General features: G+C 37.3%; 1 protein-coding gene and 1 non-coding gene across 2 annotated transcripts in view; both read right to left on the bottom strand.

Annotated features, from left to right (window-relative positions):
• Window positions 1-17,767, bottom strand: part of SMIM31 (small integral membrane protein 31) — a 49,381-nt gene that overhangs the window by 11,143 nt on the left and 20,471 nt on the right. The gene's annotated exons all lie outside the window — the stretch shown is intronic.
• Window positions 5,264-5,370, bottom strand: LOC112209028 (U6 spliceosomal RNA). The gene has a single exon (XR_002943716.2). It is a non-coding gene; the product is annotated as a U6 spliceosomal RNA (small nuclear RNA).

Raw genomic sequence — 17,767 nt, 5'->3', positions numbered from 1 at the left:
TCCATAGTAGTAATCACAGTTCAGATGCTGAATTCACCAATTAATAATGTTAAACGAAAAATTAAAAAGACAAAACCTTTTAAAACAAATTCAGTACTTCGAAATGCTATAAAATTTAGACAAATTTTGGCAAATTTCTCTTTTAGGAATTATAGACTGCATCTTCATGTTGTTCCTTTCCTCAAATCTCATGTAGAAAACCTTAATTAAATAAACTGTGAAAAAAAATTATTGCTAATGATTTATTGGCAAAATTTACATCAAGACAAACTAAGTTTCCCAAAGGGTGGAGAAATTTGCCAAAATATTGCCTAGATATTATATTACTTCAGAACACTCCTTTTGTCAATGAGTTCCTACACATCTTTAAAAAATATATTTTCAATTATCTCCCCCTTTTTAGACAGCTTTCAAGAAACCGCTTTGAAAAAGGTTAATGATAATCTAAAATGTTGCTACTTAAAGTGTAGTCTGTGGCCTAGCACCATGATGTCACTTGAGAGCATTCTGAAACAATGCAGAATCTCAGATCTACTAAATTAGAAGTTGCATTTTAACAAGATCTTCAAGGGAATCAAATGCACATTAAAGTTTTGAGAAGCACTGATTAATGAATAGCTAATTCAATGGAACTTTGTGTAGCAAGGATCTAAAGCATCAGCTTGCCCAGAAAATCTTGTGCAGCTGACAATAATATTGAATAGAAAACCAGATACCATATGTTCTCACCTATAAGTGCGAGCTGAGCTGTAGATACGCAAAGGCATACGAAGTGGTATAAACAGACATTGGAGACTCAGAAGTGGGGAGTGTGGGAGGGGTTGAAGGATGAAAAATTACCTGCTGGGTACCACGTACACCATTAAGGTAATGGGTACACTTAAAGCCCAGACTTCACCACTCCACAATAAATTCAAGTAACTAAAAACCACTTGTACCTTAAATCTATTGAAATAAAATTAAATAATAATAATAGTAATAATATTGACAACAAAATGTCTGAGAACCATTGCTATAGATGATTACTGTAGACATTATAACTACTTTGTTAGAAATGAGTAAACTTTTGGAAGGCTAAGGCAAGTGGATTGCTTGAGCCTAGGAGTTTGACACCAGCCTGGGCAAGGTAGTGAAAACCCCATCTCCACCTAAAAATTACAAAAATTAGCTGGGTGTGGTGGTGTGTGCCAGTAGTCCCAGCTACTCAGGATGCTGAGGTGGGAGGATGGCTTGAGCTTGAAAGGCAGAAGTTGCAGTAAGCTGAGATCGCACCACTGCAGTCCAGCCTAGGCAACAGAGCCAGACCCTGTCTCAAAAACTAAAAAATGACTAAAACTACCAAATGTATTATAATTTTTAAAACAGTGATACATCATGTCTTCTTTCATAGCAGGCAAATAAATTTGTATGTCTAACAGATTTAAATATTTTAATGATAATTAAGAAAACATTAATCTACTCAATGTAATACATTTATTGAGAATAAGAAAAAAACAGTCCAAGATAACATTAGAAGTAGCTATAAATTAACAACAAAAGAGGATAGAAGTTATATCTGTGATCTGGAAAAAAAATCTTGAAAGTGACTATTCTTGGATATTTTTCCTTATACACATAACAAGGATTAAAGAATAATTTAATTATTATATGGAGTTTTTCAGCTTCAGTGCTAGCCTCTGAATGTTTGCAGATTCCACAGATCTGCAAATAATTAGCTGACAATGCTGGAATGCAGAAACAGGTCTATAATCTATTTGTTGATTGATCATACGTATTTTTCTTTGAATATATATTTTTCTAAAAATTGTTAAGGTCTTTTATTTTGATTTCTTAAGATAACCTCTGGAGCATTTGTTTCTTACATTAAAGTTACACATTCTTTTCACCATAAAATCTAGAGGTGAAACTAGATCAACAGATGAATATACCCAAAAAGTATACTTTTTACTAATGAAAAGTATTTATTATTTGACTGAAAAATATTAACCTTAAATATTGTAAAGGTTTGGTAAAATAAAAATACAAAACTTTATTTTATTTTTTTGTCAAAATTTAGTCACTTTGAGGTTTTCTGTGTTTTGTTTTTCAGAAGCCTTTGTTACTGGAAACATGAGAATCAAAACTAAGCCTAATTTATTTGTAGTCATAAGAATTTATTCCCACTCCCACTGCTTCACTGGACTAATAAAAAATGGAATTTATAAGTGTCATGTGATGTCACTTAAAGTGAATTACTTGCATGTTGAAATTTATTAGATAACCTTATTAGTGATTTTGCAATCTGTAACATATGTAAATAATTTAGTTTTCAGAGCTTGTTTTAATACTTGAATACTAATTCATTTAAAAGGATTTTTTTAAAAGAAATACAGTATCATTCAAATCAGTGACAGCAGGTGAAGTAATTATTTAGCTTATAAGTTTTCAAATTTCCTGTTTAGGTGTTTTAGTCATCATAGCATTTCATGTATAGTTTTTAAAGTTAGGATTTTGCTTAGTAAAATGTGCCTAGAAAGTAAAATGTGCCTAGAAGAATTCTGATGCTGTGTGTGGCCTATTAAAAACTAGGGAATCATGTGTTCATTGCTTATCTGGTTCCCTTGAATATATCGTGAGACAGAAGTAGGCATAACCTGAAGAAAGGAAAGCTGAATGAAGTCTCCAAATGAATAAATGTGTATTTTAGGGTCTCAAGTCCTCTTCTACGTATAACTAGATTTCTAGTCCTTTGTTACATAAAAACAGACATTCTACATAACAGTTTTAGGCTTGTTTGACGTATCCTGGAAATAACTAAGAGATCTAAGAGAACAGGGACTCAGAGAGAGAAACATTAACTTCAGTTTTCGTCAGAGAAGGGTAAAGAATGAAACAGAACTTATTCTCAAGAATAAGTACCATCTTCCAACATTACTTATCTCTTGAGTTGCAGAAATGCACTGTGGTAATGCAAACACATTTGTGACAAAGCGTCGGATTAATAAAATTTAGTTAAACCCTTACATCTCTGTAATGACTATGGGGTAAAATTCATTTGAATTTTACTCTTTTCCACTTATAAATCTTCTATACAGGTAGGAGCAAGATTCCAAAAGCTAAATTACTAAAAATTATGCATTGAGAATATTTTGCCTCTACCCAGTGAATTTTCTCTTAGAGTGGACAAATATTTTGGTAGTCATGAAAATGCAATCATTTAAAATGTTCAGGTTAAATGACAAGATGACTTTTATGTAAGTACAAGATTCTTAAGTTATTCCTTAATTCAGTCCATATAGATATTTGAGAAACTTTTTTGACATTACCTATGGAGTGTAGATAAAGGAGAGACTGCGGTCTTTGCCTGAGTGAGTTCATTTGTACCTCTGCTGGCCTTTGATTCTCCCTCAGTGCTTAACACCAATGCTGCTGACAGATCTGTTTCTGCATTCCAGCATTGTCAGCTAATTATTTGCAGATCTGTGGAACCCGCAAACATTCAGAGGCTAGCCTTGAAGCTGAAAAACTCCATATAATAATTATTCTTTAAACCTTGTTATGTGTGTAAGGAAAAATATCCAACAATAGTCACTTTTGAGATTTTTTTTTCCAGATCACAAACAATTTTCAAGTAAGCATTAGCCTTGCACACAAATCAGTATCTTGTTTTTATTGCTTCTTAAATCTAAAGTTCCATTAATGTCTGAGAACTCAATTTTCCAGTTAAAACATAAAATCATCACATTTTTCTTTCGGGACTGATAAATTATATACTGAAATAGCATATAGAATACCAAAGATTGCCATTTGAAAATGTTTAAAATTTCTAAAGGAGATATAAAATATAGCACATATTTTTAAATCTAGCTCAAAAAGTGCTCTTAAAAAATTAGAAGAAAAGGGCCGGGCGTGGTGGCTCACGCCTGTAATCCCAGCACTTTGAGAGGCCGAGGCGGGCGGATCACCTGAGGTCAGGAGTTCAATACCAGCCTCAACATGGAGAAACCCTGTCTCTACTAAAAATACAAAATTAGCTGGGCGTGGTGGTGCATGCCTGTAATCCCAGCTACTCGGGAGGCTGAGGCAGGAGAATTGCTTGAACCTGGGAGGCGGAGGTTGCTGTGAGCCGAGATTGCGCCATTGCACTCCAGTCTGGGCAACCAGAGCGAAACTCCGTCTCAAAAAAAAAAAAAAAAAAAGAAAGAAAAATTAGAAGAAAAGAAAAGAAATTTTATAGATTCGGATTGGCCACGAGTAGTTAGTTTATTTGAAATATTTTTCCATCAGTACTACCCCAGGGCATTAAGTTTGGTGATTCTGTTTCCCCTTTTATAAAATGAAAATTCTAATATCTCTCACAGTTTTACCACACAGGACAACAAAGTGCATATATCCCTGTAAATAGTGTTATTGATCAGAAGAATTGGCACTAGCGAGTCTCAAGGGTTAGAGGGAGCAATTATCCTCAGCTCTCTACTTTTCTGAAACGTAATTATTACATAGCATTAAAAACATTCTTCCAAACACGGACCAGTGGGTTCAATGGATTGCTGACGATATTTATTTTCCAATAAAAGCAAGTTATTGAAAATACATCTGAGAAACATTTCTGCAGTCTTCCTGACATATATTGTGTAAAACTGAGGATGGTGGGGAGAATCTTTGAAAAGTACTGAACCGAAGAGCTGAGTGTAGAACCTAGGCAGGAAATGGTATTATAATTCTGAAAAATTGACGATAATATGTGCCCCAACGTATTAGTACATCTATATATAAGTAGATTGCCAAAGATGTTAAAAGAACAAATACGTGTCTAAATCAGAAAGCGATGCTATGTTCAAAGACTTTCTCTTAAATGGCTGACGTAAAGTACTAAAAAGACTTGAAGAGAACAGGATGAAAAATAGGCCTATATCCTTAGGCACATGAGAGTGTGCATATGTTTATATAAAACACATTTTTTCCAAAGAGGTAGGGATTTGGAGGCCGGGATTAAAAGATCTAGAATTTCCATTATCCAACTAAAGTGAGTTCTAGTTCATGACATTTGAGATTCAACTGTCATGGAAGAGAGAAGACAGAGAACAGCGGGCCTACTCTGACTGTATCCACTAGTTTTAGCTTAAAAAAAAAAAAAAGCCCAAATGCTTATTTTTAACTTTGAAAAAAAAGAATAGAGAAAAGAAGGAAAAAAAGGAGAGAGAAAAGAAGGAAATAAATTAAAATATAAGAGCAACACTGTGTTTGTCCTCTGGAAACTATGAATTTCTTTTTTTCTTTTTTTTTTTTAATTGAACACTTCATGAATTTGCATGTCATCCTTGCACAGGGACAATGCTAATCTTCTCTGTGTCGTTCCAATTTTAGTGCATGTGTCGCCAAAGTGAACACCATTTCTTTCTCTAAACATCTTATAGTAGTTTAAAAAAATCTTGGCACACCATTTAGTATCTCTCCAAATGCTGTCCAGAAAGTAGTAACTAATCCCAATTTACCACAAATGTCAATATCCCATTGTTAAGTAGTTTTAAGAATTATTTAATAAAAACTCGGAGATATAAAAAAGGAGATTGAAAATTATTAACATGCAACTATCTATCCCTGAGGGTAGGACTTAATGTCACTTCTCTCCCTTAAGTTGCTGTCCTTAAACATTTCTGCGAAGTGTTCTTTAGTTTGTGCAAAGAATTACTGGTGCCACCTGTAGCCTCATGGTTCTATTAGCAATTCCAAGAATAAAGTTTGAGCTATGATTCCTATTGGTTTATGTGTGCTTATCTAAGCTCAAACAATTTTTTAATTAAATGTTTTTGCATCCTATACCTACCCATTTATGTTTAAAATGGTCCATCTGGATGAAATCAAGCAGGCTGTAAGCCTTTTGACCCAATGTAAAGTGTCCAAATGTTCAAACAAGGCAGTGACAACGTCCTTTGGGATAAGGGAAAATTTAATCCGGCTTTATTGGCTTGGATCTATACCTATAAAGCCTTGCCACTAGCATTTAGGCATTTAGGCACACAAAAAAGAGGGATTTTAGTAGCTGAAGTGTGAATAAATTTTCTGGATAACTAGTTTCTGACTCAATAATGGTAGAAAAGAGCACTAGAATTCTAGCACAAAATATACATAAAAGCTAAAATATGTTTTCGAAAGTGAGCAAATATTAATTTCTCTTTTTATTTTTGTTATCCATAAATCCTAGGGTTTCTGGCAATAATTCAGATTATCCATAGCAGAATTTTAACTATCCCTAAGGAAATGTACTTATCATCATTTCTGGAAAGATGTCTTTGATGTACTCTTTCACCTGGAACACAGACTAGGCCCTGGGAACAGCTTTCAGGTAGCTCCTGAATGGCATTTTCAGTAGCTGCTAGGGTAGTTTAAATATAACTTGTTACATAAAACTGGAGCCACAAAGGCTGTAACTGCTGGCTGGTGGGAATTGTTTTACTGAGCAAATAGTATAACAAACATCCATCCTTAGCAAACATCCTTCAACCAAGATTAAGTTCCTGGGAAATTGTGTCACAAAAATAAGTTTTATTATTTTTCTAAAATCTGTGAAGTTGATTTTTCCTTAGGGTTATAATATTTAGATTTAAATTTGATAATGGTTTATTTTACATGCTTTCTTAAAAGTGCTGGAAGTCTTGGTCATTTCCGATAGGAAACCATAGTTTATGTGGTCTTTAGGGACAACCACTATCCCTCATAATATGTGATTTTTACTAGCTACAAATTGAAGTTTGGGATGGGATTTAGGGAGCTCCGAGGATCTGGGCTATTTGTAGCCATGACATTTAATAACCTATTCCAAATGATATTCTACTTCTTCCATTATAAGAAACTGATTCTTAAAAATTCTCAAAAGATAGGTTTCCTTTTGTTAAAGATATATGTATATATGTGTATATATATATATATGTGTGCATACACACACAAGAAGCTTAAAGATTATGTAAATATATGCATTGCATAGCTGAACACTGAATAAGATTAAGGTTAAAGATATATATATATATATACACACACACACAATAAGTTTAAAGATTATGTAAATATATGCATTGCATAGCTGAACATTGGATCTGTATCTCAAATTCATTTCAATAACAAAGAAAATATATTTGGTACCTACATAAATAATTCCTTAAATATGGTTACTATTTTATAGTTTCCATACCATTTGATTCTCACAAAAACCTTGATACGTGGTGTTATCTCCATTATATAGAGCAGGAGATTGAATCTTACTAATGTTTGATGATGGACTTTGAACTTTGGAGTTAGTTAGTAAAATTTTGAAAAACAAAATGTAAACAAACAAGCAAAAAAATAGTTAAAGAAACCCATTTTGGAGTGTTTTTAATTGCTCTTGTCATGAAGAAATCATTCTTCTTTTAGTAAATGTTACAAGACTTTTTTTTTATTTTTTATTTATTTTTTTGAGATAGTCTTGCTCTGTCGCCAGGCTGGAGTGCAGTGACATGATCTCTGCTTACCGCAACCTCCGCCTCCTGGGTTCAAGTGATTCTCCTGCCTCAGCCTCCTGAGTAGCTGGGATTACAGGTGCCCGCCACCACACCCGGCTAATTTTTTTGTATTTTTAGTAGAGACAAGGTTTCGCCATTTTGCCCAAGCTGGTTTCAAACTCCTGAGCTCAGGCAATCCGCCCGCCTCGGCCTCCCAAAGTGCTGGGATTACAGGCGTGAGCCACCGCGCCCGGCTTTACAAGATTATTTTTACAACTCACGGAATTAAAAAAAAAAAAAAAACCCAAACAAATAAACAAACAAAACCTTGGGGAGCGGCTGATGATAGCAAAGATCATTTGATTTTGCGTATGGCTACTGATTTCTTCTTTTCCAAACACAGCACTCCAAAAGCATCCTATTTATATAATTAGTCCAATGAGCCCAGCTATGGCACAACTCCTTGAGATGATTCTGTATTGATTCTTGTGATTCTCAGGCTCATAAGTAGGACCAAGGATTCCCAAACCTAGGCCTTTCTTATTTCCATTTCAGCACTGTAGGAAGCAAACTGTTAGTAAGTCTTATTTCTCCCAGCATCTTTGTAGTCCCTTCAACAGGAATCAACAAACCATATTCTTCAATTTACTGGCTTAGTGCTGAATTTCCTTTCATACAAAATTCATTATATACTATCTGATTCTACCTGTTTGTGGTTGTTCTGCCATCTTTTTAAAAAGTTTTCTTATACTCATCAAATGACTTTTTCTGTATTAGGAAAAATACGTTATCCAAAACGTGACATATAATACTATCAAGAACCAACGGCGTCTAGCAGTTACATTTACCCACCACAAATAAAACTCCTGTTTGTTTCAGGGTTCAGTTAGAGAGCTAGCCAAACTGCAGTCATTAGTCTATAATAACTCAAAGGCGAGCAGTCTTGGGAGTCAAGCTTGGAACGTCTTTTGTCCCCTTAATCATATATTTTACATCTCCCTGGGGAGTGGTGAGAAAGTCTTGATGTGCAGTTACCACTCCCACAGTATTAGTCTCAACTCCCAGCTGGGCCCTCGCCCCCAACTTTCTTCATCGTTAGTTGTACTTTTAATTTTTATTTTTAGGGCCACCATTCTTCCAGCCAATGATGTGTAAGCAGGGGAATTTATTATGCTCTGGTGAGGGAAAATAATGCCTGGAATTCTTGTCATTTCCAAGTTACTAAAGCAGTACTTTGAGAGTTAATTTTTAAAATGTTATGTCATGAAGAAAACTGCTTCTTTTTTTCACATTTTCTGAGGTTTTTCTGTATAAGTAGTTACAGGAAAATTCATATAAATGAAGTGAAAATGTCAGTACAGGCAAAAAATTAATTATTTTATTTTAGCAAGATATATCACATATTTTTCTTTTTATGTGTGTATGTATTTATTTTTTCAGAGATGGAGGTGGGGGATGTGGTCTCGCTGTGTTGCTCAGGCTGGTCTCAAACTCCTGGCCTCAAGTAATCCTCCCACCTTAGCCTGCTAAGTAGCTGGGATTACAGGCATGATCCATTACACCCAGTTTATGGATCACATGTTTTTCTAAGAAGCATGAAGAAAACACTGTTTTCTGTATTGGCAGACGTTTAGAAATTTCATTTCCATTTAGAAATGGAATGGAAATTCCTTCTTTTTTTTGTTCTTTTTTTGAGACAGAATCTTGCTCTGGCACCCAGGCTGAAGTGTAGTGGCTCAACAGGGGCTCACTGTAACCTTCGCTTCCTGTGTTCAAGCGAGTCTCCTGCCTCAGCCTCCCGAGAAGCTGGGTTTAGAGGCTCCTGCCACTATGCCTGGCAAATTTTTGTGTTTTTGGTAGAGATGGGGTTTCACCATGTTGGCCAGGCTGGTCTTGAATTCCTGACCTCAAGTGATTCACCCTCCTTAGCCTCCCAAAGTGCTGGGATTACAGGTGTGAGCCACAGCACCCGGCCAGAAATTCCTTTTTTTTTTTTTTTTTTTTTTGAGACAGAGTCTCGCTATGTTGCCCAGGCTGGAGTGCAGTGGCCTGATCTCGGCTCACCGCAACCTCCACCTCCCGGGTTCAAGCAATTCTCCTGCCTCAGGTTCCGGAGTAGCTGGGACTACGGGCGTGTGCCACCATGCCTGGCTAATTTTTGTATTTTTAGTAGAGATGGGGTTTCACTGTGTCGGCCAGACTGGTCTCGAACTCCTGACCTCATGATCCGCCCACCTCGGCCACCCAACGTGCTGGGATTACACGTGTGAGCCACCACACCTGGCCTGGAAATTCCATTTTTATTTAGAAATTAATTTAAGAGATCCAATAAATTCAGTTTTTTGAAATAATTACTGTAAGTAAACTATAATAAAGTCTTTAAAAACTATCCTGTATGTACAGATATCCAGTTATTCATAGACAGAGAACTTTAGTTAAACCTTGCAGTACTGTTTACATATTTTATCATCATTTCTATATTAATTTATTTGATATTTGATGTGAAAATTCAGAACTTTGTTATTCAATGCTGAATTAAGTAGCATTCTTTTTAAGTTTAGGAATCTCTCCTATGATGTTTATATCACTTAAGAGATAAAGTAGTGTTGGGGCCGGGCGCCGTGGCTCACACCTGTAATCCCAGCACTTTGGGAGGCCGAGGCGGACGGATCACGAGGTCAGGAGATCGAGACCATCCTGGCTAACACGGTGAAAACCCGTCTCTATTAAAAATACAAGAAAATTAGCCGGGCGTGGTGGGGGGCGCCTGTAGTCCCAGCTACTCGGGAGGCTGAGGCAGGAGAATGGCGTGAACCCGGGAAGCGGAGCTTGCAGTGAGCCGAGATCGTACCACTGCACTCCAGCCTGGGCCACAGAGCAAGACTCCGTCTCAAAAAAAAAAAAAAAAAAAAACAAGAAAGAGATAAAGTAGTGTTTTATAGGTCTGTAAAAATTCATTTTTAAAATTTATGTAGGGTAAAATTCACTTTTTTTTTTGTGAGACGGAGTTTCACTCTGGTTGTCCAGGTGGAGTGCAATGGCGCGGTCTCGGCTCACTGCAACCTCTGCCTTCCAGGTTCAAGCGATTCTCCTGCCTCAGCCTCCCGAGCAGCTGGGATTACAGGCAAGTGCCACCACCCCCGACTAATTCTGTATTTTTAGTAGAGATGGGGTTTCTCCATTTTGGTCAGGCTGGTCTCGAACTCCCGACCTCAGGTGATCCACCTGCCTCAACCTCCCAAAGTGCTGGGATTACAGGAGTGAGCCACCATGCCCGGCCCAAAATTCACTTTTTAAGGTAGATAGGCCCATGAGTTTTGATAAATGCACAGACAAATGTATCACGCATCATCAAGATGTGGAACAAGATTCTGGCTTGTGCAATTCCCCGTGCTACTCCTTTGCAGTCAAATCTTCTTCCTGGCCTTAATGCCTGGCAGCCACTGTGCTGTTTTCTGTTTCTGCGGTTTGGCCTTTTCCACAATGTTACATAGGTGGAAGCATCCACTATGTAATCTTCTGAAGTTGGCTCTTTTTGCTTGGCACAGTGGGTCTCACCTGGGAAAAACCTTGGCCTCTCCAGGGGACATTTGGCAATCTCTGGAGACATTATCGGTTGCCACAACGAGGTGGGTTGGGGAAGTGCAACATGGATCTAGTGGGAAGAGGCAGGGAGGCTGCTAAAAGTCCTCCTATGCCTAGGACAGCCCCCTACAACAAAGAATGATCTGGCCTAAAACAATAATGAGGTTGAGAAACACTAACTTAGCAAAACACATTCGAGATTCATTCATATTGTTGCATGTATCAATAGTTTGTTTCTTTTTTATTGCTTAATAATATTCTGGTTTATAAATGTATTATAGTCTGTTTATTCATTTACCTGCTAAAGGACATTTGGGCTGTTCTCATTTTTTGGCAATTGTGAAGAATGGTATAAACATTTGTGTAAATGTTCTTGAGTGAAGGTAGGTACTGGGAGTAGGATTGTTTGGTCCTTTGGTAAGCATATGTTTTATCTTTGTAAGAAATTCCAAACTGCTTTCCAAACTGGCTGTACCATTTTGCATTCCCACCAGCAACATATGAGAATTCTAGTAGTTCTTCATCTTCAGCAGTACTTGGTATTGTGTGTGTGTGTGTGTGTGTGTATGTAAATGTAGTATATGTAGGGCCAGGAATGGTGGCTCACACCTGTAATCCCAGCACTTTGAGAGGTGGAGGTGGGACAATTGCTTGAGGCCAGGAGTTTGCGACCTGCCTGGGCAACATAGCAAGACCCCTGTCTGTACCAAAATTTAAAAATAGCCGGGTGTGGTTGCATGTGCCTCTAGTCCTAGCTACTAGTAGGCAGAAATAAGAGGACTGCTTTAGCCCAGGAGTTTGAGGCTTCAGTGAGCTATGATTGTGCCACTTTACCTAGCCTGGGTGACACAGCAAGTCACTGTCTTTAAGAAAAATAAAAATTAAAAAAAGTAGTATATGTATTTAAATTTTAGTCATTCTAATAGATGTGTAGTAGTATCCCATTATGGTTTTAGGTTTGTCTGGTTTTGGCTAATTTTTAGAATTTTAGAATTTAATGCACATTTTCTGAGATTTCAAAAATAGTATTATAAAAACAGAGTGTTTGATAATACACACAGTTATTAATGCCTTTGTAGGCATTCATTCTGTTCTTCCTCATTGTAGAGCTACTGATCCTTTTACAGCTTCTATTTTAAGATAATCCAGTTTACCAGTATTAGGATTCATTGATCTACAAAGGCCTTCAGGACACACCTGGCCTAGGCCCCTGCCTACTACATGGATTTTGAGAAAAAGAGAAGAAGCTATTCATTTTTTGTTTGTTTTTTGAGATGGAGTCTCGCTCTGTCACCCAGGCTGGAGTGCAGTGGCGCAATCTCGGCTCACTGCAACCTCCACCTCCCGAGTTCAAGCAGTTCTCCTGCCTCAGCCTCCCGAGTAGCTGGGACTACAGGCACGCACCACCACGCCTGGCTAATTTTTTGTATTTTTAGTAGAGACGGGGTTTCACCATGTTGGCCAGGCTGGTCTTGATCTCCTGACCTTGTGATCCACCCGCCTTGGCCTCCCAAAGTGCTGGGATTATAGGTGTGAGCCACCGCGCCCGGCCACTATTCCTATTTTTAAATATGATTAAGGGATTATCTGGAAGAGTTGCATGCATTGCTCACAGTTCGCTGGGGAAAAAGACAAAGCTTTGGCATTCCCAGTGTTTAGCATGGTGGCTGGTGTGAAATTAGTTTTACACAGGCAGCACCGGAACACAACAGAGCAAAATTATTTTTCTTGGATTCGGGTGTTTGTCAAACATTGCCGTCTACTGGCTGGCTGCTGCAATTACTTCTAAGACATGCCAAAAAACCAGTTTGTTGCCTGCTCTCAAAATTTGCTGTCTCCACCTCTAACAATCCATATTAAATAGATTAATAATCCTTCTTTGAAAGCATAACTTTATTGATTCCTCTATATCCCTAAATATGAGTGTCAGGAACATTGATGCAGAGAGGATATTTTGATTTCATTTAAAACAAGCCTGAAATTTGCCCTGGTAAATAATGAACAGTCTCATTCCATGCAAGTTTGTGGCTTTCAGTTGAGATAAATAGGAAGACCTCAGTCTCACTTATGGCCATGTCTTCTTAATTTTGGACAATTTGGTTTATAAAGGCAGAAGAGTCATTGTATTCAGAGATAACAGAAAAATTGCAAAAAAAATTGCTGACTTTTTTCATGACAAAAATTTGCAGAAAAATAACTTTAAAACTATGTGAAATAATAGAAAGTCTACAGATTGGCCACTAATCTCAGTTTGGTCTTTTGCTAATAGGGGCTTTCCTCACTTTTACGAAGAAGAAGCAGAAGCTTCCAATTCAGGATCCAGACATCTTGCCATTTTTTTCCTAACAATTTAACTGGAAACCTTGGTGCCTGTGGCCTTTGGCACCCACAGAACTATGTTGTGAAGTATTAGCTCAGCATGCCCAATAGTTTAGCCACACGCTACGGAAATAGCTGGGGTGACCAAAATGTAAACCCACCTCTAATTACTGAAGAATTAGAAATGAACACAGTCTTCATGACATTCTCTAAGACTACAGTGTTTTAGGCATACATACCCGAATGTTGAACTTCTCTGCGACCAAAAGACATTTAATTTATGTTCAATCAAACCTAGTTAATTACAAACACAACTTTAAGGTAGTTAAAGAAACCCTCAGTTGAAAATGATGTAGCTGATGCGCTGGAGTTTTTTTTTTTTTTTTCCTGTTCAGTGGATTCCATTCTCAATATTATTTTACATTTTTTCCAGGTTGAGAGGCCATTTTTTATTCACAAAGAGTTTATGGTTATAGTAAACATGGAGGATCATCAGTATCTGTCTATGTTTGTTCAAGGATACCTGAATTTAGACATGAGGGTTAACTTGGCAACTTGCCCATGATCACACAGTTAATTCTGAGTCAGTTCCCATTTTCACACTCACCCCTGTCTCAGGCATGTGGATGGAGAACCTGAGCCATGATCATGCTCACCGAGCTCTTCCTGCCTCTTCCTCTCCTTGGGCACATTGCTTCTGGGAATTTCATTTTCCTTATCTCCAAAGTAGACATAGCATTACTTCCCTGCTTTACAATGTGGTCATAGGGATGAAAGGAGGCTTAAATATGTTAAGTGCTTGGCAGACAGTGAACACTCAAAATATTATTTTTGTGCTATAGATATCATCAGTTCTTATTTTGCAGACAACCCAAATTGTGTACCAAGGGAATAAATTTTTCATCGAGTCATCACATATAACTCCCTAAATGTGTGCTGGTACTATCAAATCATTTTGTATATTATTAGAGGTGTATATTAAACTTTTGTTTTGTGCTTAATGTTGATTTTGGAGAAGAATGAGGTGGCATTGCAAAATAAAATTTTTTTTTAATCTATTTACCTGGGTACAAATTTGTAGCTTCCCTACTTGATTTTGCCTCACTACTCTTGAGTGCCGAAAGGTTTATGTTTATTTATTTATTTATTTTTAAATAGAGATGAGGTCTCACTATGTTGCCCAGGCTGATCTCAAACCTCTGGGCTCAAGCCATCCTCCTGCCTTGGCCTCCCAAAGTGCTGGGATCACAGGCGTAAGCCACTGCGTGTGGCCAGGTTTATGACTTTGACTCTGGTTTGTGAGGCCAGCTTTGAAAAAACGGTAGGGATCTTCTTAAACAACAAACATGCTTATTGCTGTCTGATTAATATAGAATCACAGCAGTGGCAATTTTTCTTTATGAACAGATATCTTTCTGTGCTGTAGTGCTGTAGGGCCTTTGGCCACATTGACACAGTTGGACAACAGCAATATATATAATATCTAAATGAATTCTTAACAGACATCAAGTTTTAAAACCTAAGACTTTCTAAAATTATAAAGTTGATTCTAACCTGGACTGGGGATCTGCCAGCCTTGGGCTTACTTTCTCTAAAGCTCTGTGCATCATGGATGAAGTCACCAAGACTGTTCACCTGGCAGTTACAGCTATTCTGGAAGGGAGTGTCTGGCATGGGGATGCTGGATAGCTACTGTTTGTCAAGAGGCTGGACACACCTTTGATGAAGGATCATTACCTTCCCAGAACATCCTTATAATTCCCTGATGGGTCACTTACATTTTATCACTTCCTACTGGTCATTACACCAGACAACTTTCAAAGACAGGGCCTAGTGTGCAGGTGGACAGCAATATGATTCAGGCAGGAAAGAGCAGCTACTGCCGCGTCAGTATGTGCTACCTCTAGAGATATAAAGAGACTGTTATACTAATCTCTTCTAAACTGATACTGCAGCTTCACAGTGGTGAATTTAAAAACTAAAGAACAATGAAATAGGTGCAAAATGATTCTATATAATTTAAGAAAATACAAGGAAGCAGTGGTCTGGGTAACACAAAAAATGGAAATACACCATGCCATTTATATTTGACTTTGGCATGCAGAATATAATTTCTTCTGCCCTGAGGGCATGCCTATCCTGGTCATGTTTTGTTTGACAGACATTAAAATCTGTTTTCAATTCACAAATATATCAAACCTGAACATTACAGAAAGTTGATCAAATATACATTGAAGACCATCATGAAAAGCCTGTCTACATTGATTTGTGTTATTCTGAATTAATTTGTGCTTCATGTCACTGAGTTTTCAAGAAGGAGGTTTATGAATAGCCCATATATCATCTTTGTGCGTAAATCAGCCTGTGATTCTGCTCATATACAAGTCCATGAGATCCTAATGAGTATTTCTGAGGATTTTAGATTTAGTGTAGCATTATAACAATACCTGCCTCATAGGCCTAATCTTAGGATTAAATGATTAATATAGATAAAGCAACATGAACTATTATTAGGTAAAAAGTGGTAGGAAGAGCTATAGAATGAGTAAGATGATGTATAATGCTCATGAAATGTGAAACTCGTATGTTGAGCTTCTCTAAAGAAATAAGCTCTAGGTATTTATTAATTTATCCAGTAATGAGTTACTGAAAACCGCCTATTTCCCAAATAGTGTTCTAGGTGCTGGGATGAGCAGTGGTTAAACAGACCAAATCTGCATTATGGAGCTTACATTCTAGATGACATGCAAAGAGTGATTTCTTATTATCTTTAAAACATGCTTTTGTTAGTTTGCTATTTTATTTTCAGCCATTCAAGGAAAGGCTTCACACAGGGATGAAGAATTGTATTTTTATGTGAATAGGAATTACCATCCTGTACTTTCCTACCTGTATTACCTCTCCTCTGAGACTCTAAACTTTAAGGGCAAGACTGGTAATTGGCTAATTTTTCATCTGTGCCCATGCCTCTACAGTGCCTTCTTGCAAACAGCATGTAAAAAAGTATACTTGCTGAATGGTCAACCAAGTCAAGTAACAAATCATGGAACTCTAGTTCATTATTTTATAGTCTATTTTCCTACTCATATAAACATAACCAATAGTACAAGGTGATGAAGATAAGCACCAAATTAGTGAAATATTAAAATGCTCTATGAAAGTTCCACAGAGAGGGAGTTCATTTTGGGTTAGACTGATTAAAGAAGAGAGAAAATGACTTATTTGAAGAATAAGTAAGATTCAAGTAGAGGGGGAGGAGGGGATTATTGGTGGACAGGTGGACATTTTCTACTTGGAACAATAAGAATGCTCAAAAGCCTTGGAAATTTTCATTTTATTCTGCAGGCAATGGCCAATTAGTGAAGGTTTCTGCCTGGGAGATTGACATGTAGTTTAGGTGAATTGCCACCAGCCTTGCAAAAAAGAACAAAACAGAATGCAAAGTATTGGAGTATATCACCTGTAGAGAGGCTGAGTTTATGAAACTTTCATTTCAGCTGCACACACATGGGTGAATGTGTTGTAGGTGAGGGAGCAGATCTGGAAAAGTGTTTTACCGGAAAAAGTTCCAACATCCCTGAGCTAGAGCCCCTAATGAGATTCTTTTCTAGTGAGCCATTGTCTCTTTTCTCCATGCCAGAAATAGTTGTAATCCTACTAAGCAACTATATTATTTTTTATCCTATCCACACCAGTTTGTCATATATAGGGACCAGATTGTGTTTTGTCAAAGACACACACACAAACGTGTGCGCACAAGTAAGCAGATTGATTTTATTCAAGCTATTACTATAGGGAGAGCACCTCAAATCCAGAGATCAAAGTAGCTTGGCAGGGTAGTTTTACTGCAGAATTTTATAGGGAGGAGTAGAAAAGTTATAGGTAAGATGACTTATAGTTGGGATTGTTTTGCTATCAGGAGAAGTCTCAAATAGCTGTAATGCAAATGTTTAGCTCTATCTATCTGGCTAGTTTCAGAAGGACAAACAGTTCAAATCTCAGCTAAATCATTCATGAGACAAAGAACAAGGAGTTGAAAGGTCTGTGTCTGTTCTTGTCTGCAGCTTCAGGCAAAAGAGGAAAGGTCTGTGTTTGTCCAAGGCTCAGGTAAACAAGGGAGTCTTCATGGGTCTTAGGGAAGCCAGGAGAAAGAGTGGACAGTGAGTCTTATCTATGTCATAAGGGGAAAGGTAGTTCTTTTCCTTAAGCCATTTCCTGGAAAATAAGAGTGGGGAGATTTCAGAAAATAAAAGGTTGGTGGAATTTCTGGACTATACCTGCTTTCCAGAAGCACAGAGATCAGATAAAATTTGGTGTTGTCAGTTTTCTCCTCTGGGCTGGCTTTAAAGAAAGAAAAGACCTAAATGTCTGGCCCATTTCCTACAAGTAAGTAGATTTAAGAGCAT

This window comes from Pan troglodytes, chromosome 3, assembly GCF_028858775.2.
Source record: "Pan troglodytes isolate AG18354 chromosome 3, NHGRI_mPanTro3-v2.0_pri, whole genome shotgun sequence".
Classification (NCBI taxonomy): domain Eukaryota; kingdom Metazoa; phylum Chordata; class Mammalia; order Primates; family Hominidae; genus Pan; species Pan troglodytes.
Note: the sequence above shows the minus strand (reverse complement) of the source record. Positions and strands in the feature narration are given on the sequence as shown.